Genomic DNA, 14,694 nt, shown 5'->3' on the forward strand with positions numbered 1-14,694 from the left:
GTCACTAAACCAGTTCAAAGATGTAAACAGGCATGCATGAGCAGCGCCTATTAGACGGAGGTAGTCCGACAGCCGATCAGTTCCAGTCATTCCATCAGGAAGGAGGTACACGGCTCGTGTTGTCTGTAGTTCAACCACGCCTAGAAGGTCAATAAAGCGGTTCTATCGCGTCCGCATTGTTACTTCGTGCCAGGAAGGGCTCTCAACTAGGGAAGTGTCCAGGCGCCTCGGAGTGAACCAAAGGGACGTTGTTCGGACATGGAGGAGATACAAAGAGACAGGAACTGTGTATGACATGCCTCGCTCAGGCAGCGCAAGGATTACTATTGCAGTGGATGACCCCTACTTACGGATTATGGCTGACAGCAACGCTAACATGTTGAATAATGCTTTTCGTGGAGCCACAAGACGTCGTGTCACGACTCAGTTGTGCGCAATAGGCTATATGCGCAACTTCATCCCGGACGTCCAGGGCGAGGTCTATCTTTGCAACAACGACAACATGCAACGCGGTACAGATGGGCCAAATAACATACCGAATGGACCAATCAGGACTGGCATCATGTTCTCTTCAAAGATGAGTGTCGCATATGCCTTCAACCAGACAATAGTCGGAGACGTGTTTGGAGGCAACCCGGTCAGGCTGAACGCCTTAGACACACTGTCCAGCGAGTGCAGCGAGGTGGAGGTTCCCTGCTGCTTTTGGTTGGTATTATATGGTGCCGACGTACGCCACTGGTGATCATGGAAGGAGCAGTAATGGCTGTACAATACGTGAATGCCACCCTCCGACCGATGGTGCAACCATAACGGCAGCATATTGGCGAAGCATTCGTCTTCATGGACGACAATTCACGCTCCCATCGTGCACATCTTGTGAATAACTTTCTTCAGGATAACGGCATGTTTTCCAGATATGAACACTATCGAACATGCCTGGGATAGATTGAAAAGGGCTTTTTATGGACGACGTGACCCACCAACCATTCTGAGGGAACTACGCCGAATCGTCGTTGAGAAGTAGGACAATCTGGACCAACAGTGCCTTGCTGAACTTGTGGATAGTATGCCACGTCAAATACAGGCATGCATGAATGCAACAGGACGTGCTACTGGCAACTAGAGGTACTGGTGTGTACAGCAAACTGGACCACAACTACTGAAGGTCTAGCTGTATGGTCGTACAACATGCAATGTGTGGTTTTCATGAGAATGAAAAGGGCGGAAATGATGTTTATGTTGATCTCTATTCCAATTTTCTGTACAGGTTCCTAAACTCTCTGTACCGAGGTGAAGCAAAACATTTTTTGATTTTGTAGTTTTGTTTTGGAGATTAGCGTGTTCAAACAGAGAGACACGAGGTGAAACTTTAAATTACTATATCTTTTTTTGTGATCGGATTTTGATGTAATGAAGCCTGTATGTTGCCACGAGCTACGCTCATGTCACCTGTGAAAACCCCATGGAAATTGTTCTAGTAGGTTTGGAGACCGACTGTTCAGACAGACAAACAGACGCGATGGTATTACTGTTTTATTACGGGAATTTGTATAGACAGACGATGCTGTATACAGTAAATGCTGTATTGCTCGGTGGATGACATGGACGATAGAAAACGCTCCAAATTGCTCTGTAAAGCGAGCAAGGATAGCGCAATCGCAGTTCACTGCTTGCAAAAGGCGGGGAAACCTATTCCAATTCACTATACACGCAGTTTTCGATTCACTGCGCACGAATGACAGTTCATTAATTCACGAGTTATATGTGCAGATGCCACAACTGACTACACCTGTGTGGCACGCTAAAGGAGGATCAACAAATTGTTTCCATTCCAAAGTGTCTAATACGATTAATCACGTATAAATAGGAGCATCGGGAAATGCACGCAAATTACTACTGCACTCAAAACCCGTGAGTTGACCGTCTTGAATTTTTTAGAGGGTGGCCGCGTCAGTCATTTTTTTTTTTTTTGCAAGTGTTAACCAAATGTTATATCCGAAACAATTTCTTGAATATTCCTACATGCATTTTTCTTATACATCATACATTAATTAATTTGCCCTGAATCTTAACACTGCACTTAAATCAGCAAATAAAATTTGTTTCTGTCAACATGTCAGAAGTTTATCTAATATCATACTGTTCACTGTGGTGCGAAAGATTGATTCTGGATTTCTGTGCGTCGTTGCCCAGGATTAATCTTAAGAAAAAAGTGTCTACAATTTATCATGAGGTTTTCGATCTTTAGCAGCCAGTAAATATATTCCTCGCACAATATGACAACAAAAGAATATCCTTATTTGTCAAATTCCACTTTCATCAGATCACCTATCAACCGCATCCGATAAGAACAGTCTGCCGACGTACACTGATTAGCCATTACATTATGACCACCGACCTACTTCGATATAGAAACCCGTCCTGCCTCACCTGGAAAGAAATGGCTCCTAGTCAGGCACATACACGATGCATATAGTATCAGTGAGCATGCTGTCCCTGTGTATAATGGGGAAAACACGTGACGTATCTGAGTTCTGAGTTTGACCGAGGGCAGACTGTGATTGCCCGGAGGTTCGGCATGAGGATTTAGGAAACGGCACGACTTGTCGGAGATTCGATGAGTAGTGTGGTAATTGTCCTTAATACGTGGCGAAACCAAAGTGAAACCACATACAGATATCGTGGAGGCAGACGGCCACCCCTCAACCCATCATTACAGATGTCGGACGTCGTAAGCTGGGAACATTGGTGAAACAGGACAGGCGGCGAACTGTGGCGGAACTAACATCAGACTTTCATGCTAGGCAGAGTATAAGTGTGTCTGAATACACAGTGCACTGAACACTCCTAAAGACGGACCACCGCAGCCGACGACCCTTGAATGTGCCAACATTAACACCACGACATCAGCAACTACGATTGAAACGGGCACGGGGCCATCAGCACTGGACGTTGGCTCAGTGGCAGAGCGTTCCATGGTCTGATGAATCCCGATACCTTCTTCATCTTGACGATGGGAAGGTGTGAATCGTTTGTCTTCCAGGGAAATAGCTTCTTCTCACCTGTACTGCGGCAAGAAGACAAGCTGGTGGCGGCTCCATTGTGCTCTGGGGAACATTTACACGAGTATCAATGAGACCAGTGGAGTTGGTGCAAGGCACCATGACGGCCAAGGAGTACTGTACAATAGTTGCAGACAACGTACACCCCTTCACGACGACCGTGTTTCTCGACGGCAATGGCGTTTTTCAACGAGATAATGCGCCATGTCACAAGGCCAGGAGTGTGATGGAGTGGTTCGAGGGACACAGTGGTGAGTTTCAGTTAATGCGCTGGCCACCAAACTCACCAGAACTGAAACCTATCGAATACATGTGGAATGTGATTGAACGTGGCGTCAGAGCTCATCGCCCCCTCCACGGAATTTACGAGAATTAGATGACTTGTGCTGCAGATGTGGTCCGAATGCCTCCAGCGGACTCCAAGGCGTCATTGCTTCCATGAAACGACGCGTCGCCGCTGTTATTCGTGCCGAAGGTGGGCATACCGGCTATTAGAAAGCTGGTCATAATATTCTGTCTGATCGGTTATAAAGGGTGAAACACAGAAATGTTAGGGAATGGATTATTCAAAGTATTGGAATATATCGGTCTAGACAAGCCTTTTTCATTCGATCTGTTCATAGTGCTGCAAGTTTATTTCTTTGGAAAGTTAAGGGCTTAAAAACTCACTTGAAGATCTCAATGAAAGAGAGAATTAATTTAGCTGCATATGCTGTATGCCTCTTTTATTGACAGAAATACTTATTTTAACACTAAAAAATAGTACGTGGGAGGTTTAGCTTTCCTAGGTATTTAGTAGCTTATCCAGCATCATATACTTGAATACGAAACGATAGTGTACAATACCTTTGGTCTAATTTAGAAACTAACTGAAGTGATGTTATAAATTAAAATTTAACTGTAATTTTGAACATCTTCGAATTTTTAATTTGTTTTTAGTTTATGAAACGGGGAATAGCGTTTTGAATATATCATGAAAGCAAAATTATTTCTCTATGTCTTCTACCAGATACCTCAACCGTTCGTTGATAGCATTAAAACTGACATTTATGCCGATAAAATTGAACAAATCACTTTCTGATCTCGAATTACATGTTAATACAAAGTAAACAGGAAACGGTGATACAGTGATTTCATATTTCTTTCGCAGCATGTGAATTGGCTTCTGACATAGCGCCCATTTCTTTTCCTTTCTGACATGATTCAACCGAAGTACACGTGTAATATTTCGGGCCTGAATAATCATTACAGTTCATAGACGAGTTTTAAAAAGTGCTACAAGTCCGACACACCCCCTCTTGTTATGATATTTGTAATTTTATCGCATGAGCACATGTAGAGATTATGGTTTATACTTTTATCTATACATCTCTGTGATCCCCAGTCTTGTGAGAATATCAAGTTCAAGATAATATAGAGATTATGGCAATCTTTTCTCGCGTGGGAAATTCCTCCAGGAGTGTCAGATTTTACAGGGATAACATTCATTACATACTAATTGTTGTTTTCATATAAGATGTTACCCGCCGTCGGGTGTTCAGAAGACAGTGATTACAGGAAATGCCAGACATAGTCACAGGAAGAAAATTCAAGTAAAAGGACGTGTTTATGCACCAAGCATTGATGAAACAAAAGATTATGGTCCAGTGTCAACAGACGTTCCCGAAGTATCTACAAATAAAAATCGAAACAACCGAAATATTAAGAGTTTCTAGCGTAATATTTTCACTCTGTTCGAAGCCATTAAACAATCACGATCAATTTACTTCTAGCAGCGAAATGGATCATGTTTCCTGTCAGACTCAAATATTACCTCTCTGCTTACACAAACATATTACACCAACGATCAGGATTTGAACTGCAGTGCTGGCCGTATGATCCAATCCCTTATCTTATTAGTAAGAAATAAGCATCTGGAGGCTGTCCTGAGAATATAAACAAATTCAAATGAAATATTGCTGTTTCGTGTCCGTTTACTGAATCAGAGGATATGATTCGCTTAAAGTTGTATTTGCTGTGCTGGCAAAAAAAAACTCACGTTTCTCCTACCATGACTGGAAGAAATCATTTGTGTGTAGAAGAAATCAGTTTTGTGTAGTTATTATATCTTTTGATTCAGTTTTAAAAAATAATGTAATAATACTGCTTGTTTTCCTTTTTCCACTTCTCTTCTTTCAGAATATCTTTTTAATTCTTCCTATTCTTCTTTGTAAATATCGGCGTATTCTCCTGGCAGCTGTAATTACACTTAGTTTAGTTTCTGGCAGTTGTACGCATCTTATACAGCTACAAATTATTTTAATTAAAAATTAGTCCTCGATGCTCTGCATGTCTCTGCAAAATTACAGCGACGACACCTACTAAATTACGTTTGTTTGCTTGACCAGTAATATTTCACAATACTGTGAAGCTATTTGCATCTGCGGGTATATGTACATTACAAAAATAATTTGTAGTGCATGCCACAAACATTCTTCGTTGTATGTATGTGAAGACTTAAACATGAGCCCCGAGAGAATCAATAACTATATGCCTACTTGCATATAAACTATAGATCAATCACTCTTCAATAAGTACTGTACAAGACATTTACTAAAATAATTAATAACTGCAGACCAAATAGTATTGGATTTTACTCAGATGAGGCAACGACCTTATAGAAATGGATATAACACAGGGAACCACTTACTTGTAAAGAATGAAATTACAGAACAGTGCTACCACCTTACGTGAAATTTCAGGAAGCTATTGACTCAACGAAGTCTATAGCATAGCTGTATCTACATACATAATCCGCAAGCCACCATAGGGTGCAGGGCTGAAGGTACCTTGTACCAGAACTAGCCCCATCTGCAAAGGCAATTTGCTATACGCTTCCTGCCGGCCGCGGTGGTCTAGCGGTTCTGGCGCTGCAGTCCGGAACCGCGGAGCATAGCTGTATCTACATACATAATCCGCAAGCCACCATAGGGTGCAGGGCTGAAGGTACCTTGTACCAGAACTAGCCCCATCTGCAAAGGCAACTTGCTATACGCTTCCTGCCGGCCACGGTGGTCTAGCGGTTCTGGCGCTGCAGTCCGGAACCGCGGAGCATAGCTGTATCTACATACATAATCCGCAAGCCACCATAGGGTGCAGGGCTGAAGGTACCTTGTACCAGAACTAGCCCCATCTGCAAAGGCAACTTGCTATACGCTTCCTGCCGGCCGCGGTGGTCTAGCGGTTCTGGCGCTGCAGTCCGGAACCGCGGAGCATAGCTGTATCTACATACATAATCCGCAAGCCACCATAGGGTGCAGGGCTGAAGGTACCTTGTACCAGAACTAGCCCCATCTGCAAAGGCAACTTGCTATACGCTTCCTGCCGGCCGCGGTGGTCTAGCGGTTCTGGCGCTGCAGTCCGGAACCGCGGAGCATAGCTGTATCTACATACATAATCCGCAAGCCACCATAGGGTGCAGGGCTGAAGGTACCTTGTACCAGAACTAGCCCCATCTGCAAAGGCAACTTGCTATACGCTTCCTGCCGGCCGCGGTGGTCTAGCGGTTCTGGCGCTGCAGTCCGGAACCGCGGAGCATAGCTGTATCTACATACATAATCCGCAAGCCACCATAGGGTGCAGGGCTGAAGGTACCTTGTACCAGAACTAGCCCCATCTGCAAAGGCAACTTGCTATACGCTTCCTGCCGGCCGCGGTGGTCTAGCGGTTCTGGCGCTGCAGTCCGGAACCGCGGAGCATAGCTGTATCTACATACATAATCCGCAAGCCACCATAGGGTGCGGAGCTGAAGGTACCTTGTACCAGAACTAGCCCCATCTGCAAAGGCAACTTGCTATACGCTTCCTGCCGGCCGCGGTGGTCTAGCGGTTCTGGCGCTGCAGTCCGGAACCGCGGAGCATAGCTGTATCTACATACATAATCCGCAAGCCACCATAGGGTGCAGAGCTGAAGGTACCTTGTACCAGAACTAGCCCCATCTGCAAAGGCAACTTGCTATACGCTTCCTGCCGGCCGCGGTGGTCTAGCGGTTCTGGCGCTGCAGTCCGGAACCGCGGAGCATAGCTGTATCTACATACATAATCCGCAAGCCACCATAGGGTGCAGAGCTGAAGGTACCTTGTACCAGAACTAGCCCCATCTGCAAAGGCAACTTGCTATACGCTTCCTGCCGGCCGCGGTGGTCTAGCGGTTCTGGCGCTGCAGTCCGGAACCGCGGAGCATAGCTGTATCTACATACATAATCCGCAAGCCACCATAGGGTGCAGGGCTGAAGGTACCTTGTACCAGAACTAGCCCCATCTGCAAAGGCAACTTGCTATACGCTTCCTGCCGGCCGCGGTGGTCTAGCGGTTCTGGCGCTGCAGTCCGGAACCGCGGAGCATAGCTGTATCTACATACATAATCCGCAAGCCACCATAGGGTGCAGAGCTGAAGGTACCTTGTACCAGAACTAGCCCCATGTGCAAAGGCAACTTGCTATACGCTTCCTGCCGGCCGCGGTGGTCTAGCGGTTCTGGCGCTGCAGTCCGGAACCGCGGAGCATAGCTGTATCTACATACATAATCCGCAAGCCACCATAGGGTGCAGAGCTGAAGGTACCTTGTACCAGAACTAGCCCCATCTGCAAAGGCAACTTGCTATACGCTTCCTGCCGGCCGCGGTGGTCTAGCGGTTCTGGCGCTGCAGTCCGGAACCGCGGAGCATAGCTGTATCTACATACATAATCCGCAAGCCACCATAGGGTGCAGAGCTGAAGGTACCTTGTACCAGAACTAGCCCCATCTGCAAAGGCAACTTGCTATACGCTTCCTGCCGGCCGCGGTGGTCTAGCGGTTCTGGCGCTGCAGTCCGGAACCGCGGAGCATAGCTGTATCTACATACATAATCCGCAAGCCACCATAGGGTGCAGGGCTGAAGGTACCTTGTACCAGAACTAGCCCCATCTGCAAAGGCAACTTGCTATACGCTTCCTGCCGGCCGCGGTGGTCTAGCGGTTCTGGCGCTGCAGTCTGGAACCGCGGAGCATAGCTGTATCTACATACATAATCCGCAAGCCACCATAGGGTGCAGGGCTGAAGGTACCTTGTACCAGAACTAGCCCCATCTGCAAAGGCAACTTGCTATACGCTTCCTGCCGGCCGCGGTGGTCTAGCGGTTCTGGCGCTGCAGTCCGGAACCGTGGAGCATAGCTGTATCTACATACATAATCCGCAAGCCACCATAGGGTGCAGAGCTGAAGGTACCTTGTACCAGAACTAGCCCCATCTGCAAAGGCAACTTGCTATACGCTTCCTGCCGGCCGCGGTGGTCTAGCGGTTCTGGCGCTGCAGTCCGGAACCGCGGAGCATAGCTGTATCTACATACATAATCCGCAAGCCACCATAGGGTGCAGGGCTGAAGGTACCTTGTACCAGAACTAGCCCCATCTGCAAAGGCAACTTGCTATACGCTTCCTGCCGGCCGCGGTGGTCTAGCGGTTCTGGCGCTGCAGTCCGGAACCGCGGAGCATAGCTGTATCTACATACATAATCCGCAAGCCACCATAGGGTGCAGAGCTGAAGGTACCTTGTACCAGAACTAGCCCCATCTGCAAAGGCAACTTGCTATACGCTTCCTGCCAGCCGCGGTGGTCTAGCGGTTCTGGCGCTGCAGTCCGGAACCGCGGAGCATAGCTGTATCTACATACATAATCCGCAAGCCACCATAGGGTGCAGGGCTGAAGGTACCTTGTACCAGAACTAGCCCCATCTGCAAAGGCAACTTGCTATACGCTTCCTGCCGGCCGCGGTGGTCTAGCGGTTCTGGCGCTGCAGTCCGGAACCGCGGAGCATAGCTGTATCTACATACATAATCCGCAAGCCACCATAGGGTGCAGGGCTGAAGGTACCTTGTACCAGAACTAGCCCCATCTGCAAAGGCAACTTGCTATACGCTTCCTGCCGGCCGCGGTGGTCTAGCGGTTCTGGCGCTGCAGTCCGGATCCGCGGAGCATAGCTGTATCTACATACATAATCCGCAAGCCACCATAGGGTGCAGGGCTGAAGGTACCTTGTACCAGAACTAGCCCCATCTGCAAAGGCAACTTGCTATACGCTTCCTGCCGGCCGCGGTGGTCTAGCGGTTCTGGCGCTGCAGTCCGGAACCGCGGAGCATAGCTGTATCTACATACATAATCCGCAAGCCACCATAGGGTGCAGGGCTGAAGGTACCTTGTACCAGAACTAGCCCCATCTGCAAAGGCAACTTGCTATACGCTTCCTGCCGGCCGCGGTGGTCTAGCGGTTCTGGCGCTGCAGTCCGGAACCGCGGAGCATAGCTGTATCTACATACATATTCCGCAAGCCACCATAGGGTGCAGGGCTGAAGGTACCTTGTACCAGAACTAGCCCCATCTGCAAAGGCAACTTGCTATACGCTTCCTGCCGGCCGCGGTGGTCTAGCGGTTCTGGCGCTGCAGTCCGGAACCGCGGAGCATAGCTGTATCTACATACATAATCCGCAAGCCACCATAGGGTGCAGGGCTGAAGGTACCTTGTACCAGAACTAGCCCCATCTGCAAAGGCAACTTGCTATACGCTTCCTGCCGGCCGCGGTGGTCTAGCGGTTCTGGCGCTGCAGTCCGGAACCGCGGAGCATAGCTGTATCTACATACATAATCCGCAAGCCACCATAGGGTGCAGGGCTGAAGGTACCTTGTACCAGAAGTAGCCCCATCTGCAAAGGCAACTTGCTATACGCTTCCTGCCGGCTGCGGTGGTCTAGCGGTTCTGGCGCTGCAGTCCGGAACCGCGGAGCATAGCTGTATCTACATACATATTCCGCAAGCCACCATAGGGTGCAGGGCTGAAGGTACCTTGTACCAGAACTAGCCCCATCTGCAAAGGCAACTTGCTATACGCTTCCTGCCGGCCGCGGTGGTCTAGCGGTTCTGGCGCTGCAGTCCGGAACCGCGGAGCATAGCTGTATCTACATACATAATCCGCAAGCCACCATAGGGTGCAGGGCTGAAGGTACCTTGTACCAGAACTAGCCCCATCTGCAAAGGCAACTTGCTATACGCTTCCTGCCGGCCGCGGTGGTCTAGCGGTTCTGGCGCTGCAGTCCGGAACCGCGGAGCATAGCTGTATCTACATACATAATCCGCAAGCCACCATAGGGTGCAGGGCTGAAGGTACCTTGTACCAGAACTAGCCCCATCTGCAAAGGCAACTTGCTATACGCTTCCTGCCGGCCGCGGTGGTCTAGCGGTTCTGGCGCTGCAGTCCGGAACCGCGGAGCATAGCTGTATCTACATACATATTCCGCAAGCCACCATAGGGTGCAGGGCTGAAGGTACCTTGTACCAGAACTAGCCCCATCTGCAAAGGCAACTTGCTATACGCTTCCTGCCGGCCGCGGTGGTCTAGCGGTTCTGGCGCTGCAGTCCGGAACCGCGGAGCATAGCTGTATCTACATACATAATCCGCAAGCCACCATAGGGTGCAGGGCTGAAGGTACCTTGTACCAGAACTAGCCCCATCTGCAAAGGCAACTTGCTATACGCTTCCTGCCGGCCGCGGTGGTCTAGCGGTTCTGGCGCTGCAGTCCGGAACCGCGGAGCATAGCTGTATCTACATACATAATCCGCAAGCCACCATAGGGTGCAGGGCTGAAGGTACCTTGTACCAGAACTAGCCCCATCTGCAAAGGCAACTTGCTATACGCTTCCTGCCGGCCGCGGTGGTCTAGCGGTTCTGGCGCTGCAGTCCAGAACCGCGGAGCATAGCTGTATCTACATACATAATCCGCAAGCCACCATAGGGTGCAGGGCTGAAGGTACCTTGTACCAGAACTAGCCCCATCTGCAAAGGCAACTTGCTATACGCTTCCTGCCGGCCGCGGTGGTCTAGCGGTTCTGGCGCTGCAGTCTGGAACCGCGGAGCATAGCTGTATCTACATACATAATCCGCAAGCCACCATAGGGTGCAGGGCTGAAGGTACCTTGTACCAGAAGTAGCCCCATCTGCAAAGGCAACTTGCTATACGCTTCCTGCCGGCCGCGGTGGTCTAGCGGTTCTGGCGCTGCAGTCCGGAACCGCGGGACTGCTACGGTCGCAGGTTCGAATCCTGCCTCGGGCATGGGTGTGTGTGATGTCCTTAGGTTAGTTAGGTTTAAGTAGTTCTAAGTTCTAGGGGACTTACGACCTAAGATGTTGAGTCCCATAGTGCTCAGAGCCATTTTAACCATTTTTATACGCTTCAATTGTGTTTCGCGAAAAGAACTTCTTTCGTCCAGGTATTCCCATTTCAGTTCACGCAGCTTTTCCGTATCGCTCGCGTTTTTATTGAACATACCGTGACAGATCTAATAGCGTGTCTCTGAGCTGCTTTTATGTGTACCTATAATCTGACCTGGTGGCGATCGGAAGAACCAGGACAAAGTAGTTCGTGTAACAGTCTGCCTGATTGGCAGCTCTCTTGCCCCCCCCCCCCTTCCCATCTCTCTATCTCGCTTCTCTGGGCATATTACTGGTCAGGAAATTTGGGACAGTCCGCATCGTTAACAGGTTTATCCCGGAACACTAACCATCAGAGAGATTCATCGCTCTTGTTCTGTACACTATGTTGCAAGCATTATGAACTATCATCAGTAGAGGTCGCTCACCTACCCCAACCTCAGGCAAAATAAGAAAAAATGAGTTGGGGCATTATCCTAAGACTTGTTACCCGATTATTTCGCTATAATTTATTACTCAAATCCTATGATATGCATAAGGTAATAATTATTATGATTTACAATCCTCGGAAATAGTCGGTGCCGGATTAATCCAACTGACTCACCAAGTTCGATATCAATGCCCTTTACATGTCCTCCACTAGTCCAAACCGCAAATCACAATTTTATGGAGGGGGGGGGGGGTGGTATGGGAGAGCTAATCACATCAGCCAATCCCGTTGGCTTGAGAAAGCAGCTCTGGGCTGCAACTGACCTGCTTAAGGTCCCAGAGACGGTGTTAAAAGCCACAGGTCACTTCCAACCTCACTGCTAATATAATGCATCTTCTTAACTCATACTGCACTGAATAGTATAGATGTTGCAATATTTCGGAAGGCTGACTTATTGCCATCGTGTCGCGTTTCCGATGTCACCCACACGTGAGGATAACATCAAGTTATCGTGCTGAAATGGTGCTTCATCTGAACAATGCCAACAGGATAAAAATCCGAGATATGTTCAAGTACGAAAATGTTGTATTTTTCCTTACTTGTGAACTGCTGCAGCGAACGTATTCAACGTGACTCAGTAAGCAGCCACTGCTGCTTATTCCACAAGCTGTCGTTTCCTATCCATACGTAAACTGCCACCTGAAAGACTGCCGAGAAGCGAATGTAGCGTCCTTCCACGCACACAGATTATCGAAGGAAAATGTCTTTTACCTTGTGACAAGCTACGCTGAAAAATTTATTGAAAATTGCATCACTGGGAAGCACAGAAACTTTTGCTTGTTGTACGCATAAAGTGTAGTAGAAGTAACACATGATTCAATTTATGTGTGATTTGGTGACACAGTATTTAGTACGTATAGAGCTAGCTGCCACCTCTGGCAGCAACGATGGCTCTAACCTGGCTGGATATCGAACTAACCTCAGGTGGCACATATGAATACGTTATTCCATACTGCATGACCCCTGTGTCAGAGTACAGTAACCACAGTGGCTAGCAAGTGGTGGCGTGCACGTCACTTGTCAACCCATGACCAGATGTTTTCAGGAGGTGAGAGACACGGAGAACGATCGAACGAACACCTTCTACGTCATGGTAGTTCAAGCCAGCACAGGGAACATGCGCTTTTGTGTTATCCTCATGACAGATAAGGTAATGATACTTGTAAGGCAGAGCACATCAACTGGCCTGAAATGTAACTGTTTTTGTCGAGATGGCCGGCTAGGTGTTACCAGAGATGATTGTGTTGCGCACCAAACGGTACCTTGAGCCATCTCTCCAGACGCTGGATCCACATGATGACGAATAATGCATGTTCGTTCTTCTGGGTGCCTTCACATGGATACGTCCATCACGATGCTGTATACAGAACGAAGACTTATCTGGAAATACGACGTGGTGCCACTCCTGTGTCCGACGTTGTTGCTGGCGCAGCACTGTTGACACGCCTCTCTCAGCTGTCGAACCAAGGGAAGCCGCAACAATGGTCGCCGTGCTCTTAGTCCGTGGTGTCACAGTCGTCACTACTATCTGTATGGGTACTTGTCGTGCAGCAAACAGGCCCATTTCCTGACTCAAGATATGTGAACGAACAATGTATTTGTCATCTCGGACGCTCGTCGCGTGGAGCCGTTACGTACAGTCCTATGCCTTTGTGTATGACATGCTGAACTCACCGATTCGATATTGGCGTTACAGTCACGGCATCCCTATCAGCACCAGCAGCAATCACCCGGAGAGACAAAACAGGTTCTCGACATGCCGCTGTTGAATTCGAAACGTAGTTGTAGACGTTTCTTCTTTTTACACGATCGCCGGCCGAGGTGGCCAAGCGGTTCTAGGCGCTTCAGTCCGGAAACGTGCGACTGCTACGGTCGCAGGATCGAATCCTGCCTGGGGCATGGATGTATGTGATGTCCTTAGGTTAATTAGGTTTAAGTAGTTCTAAGTTCTAGTGCTCAGAGCCATTTGAAACATTTTTACACGATCTTTTCACAAACAACAAAGACTTAAAATCGATTTCTGAAGGAGACACCCCGCTATGTGATCTTTTCTTACTCACAAAAGATAGGTGACGCTATGTCTATCTGCTTCGTGCGATCCTGCTGAAAGGCTGATCATTTGCATATCCAAGCAAATAGTATACTTACACTAGTTTGACGTTTCTTGCGTACCGCCTCCACGGTATTACAATTTTAACGATCAGCAGTGTGCGTTTATAAGTGGAATACAAGAAGTATAAAGGGCGGTAAAAAAGCTTCCGTTCAAAGGCCACACTAACCCCTTGCCTAAATGTTGGTGTTTATACACCCGCGTCGGAGTCACGCTGGATTGCATGTATGCTGCAGCAACGCACTCACAGGAAAACATTTTGATTGCCGCTCATATTTAGAGTAATACTATTCAGAATTATTTGGAACAGTGATCGATAAAATTTTAGTAAGCTTATTTCAATAAGGCAGTCTTGATCGAATGTAAGTTATTTACTCGTGTTTCATTCGGTGACCGATTTAGATCTCTTATAGAATCATCATCAGACCCTTTTACTCTGTGAAAAAGAGTAATACACTTTCTTAGAGGTAAGACGACTTAAATACAATAATAAGAATAAAATAATGTAAAAGTATGGCAGATATATCCTTGGTGACAGCAGGAGATGGTGGCATGGAGCAGGCTATTCTGGAGACGCGTGAACCGCACGGCTGAATAGTGCTCATGCGCTAGTGCTTTAACAGTGAAACTATGTCCGCTGCTTCCGGCATAACATCACTAATAGCCAGCGGTTGTGAGACATGACTACATTCAGTGAGAACTATTTAGAAAAAATTATAATTATTAGGAGTCTGATCATAGAATAAACGGCTAAGGATGGTTTACATATTATGTAAATGCTGTGCATTTTAGAAAATTCAAAAGCAGAGTCATATT

General features: G+C 47.8%; 1 protein-coding gene across 1 annotated transcript in view; it reads right to left on the reverse strand.

Annotated features, from left to right (window-relative positions):
• The window catches only part of LOC126199208 (lipase 3-like), a 122,652-nt gene that overhangs the window by 96,888 nt on the left and 11,070 nt on the right, over positions 1-14,694 (reverse strand). The window lies entirely within an intron of this gene.

The sequence above is a fragment of the Schistocerca nitens genome, chromosome 8 (assembly GCF_023898315.1).
Source record: "Schistocerca nitens isolate TAMUIC-IGC-003100 chromosome 8, iqSchNite1.1, whole genome shotgun sequence".
NCBI lineage: Eukaryota > Metazoa > Arthropoda > Insecta > Orthoptera > Acrididae > Schistocerca > Schistocerca nitens.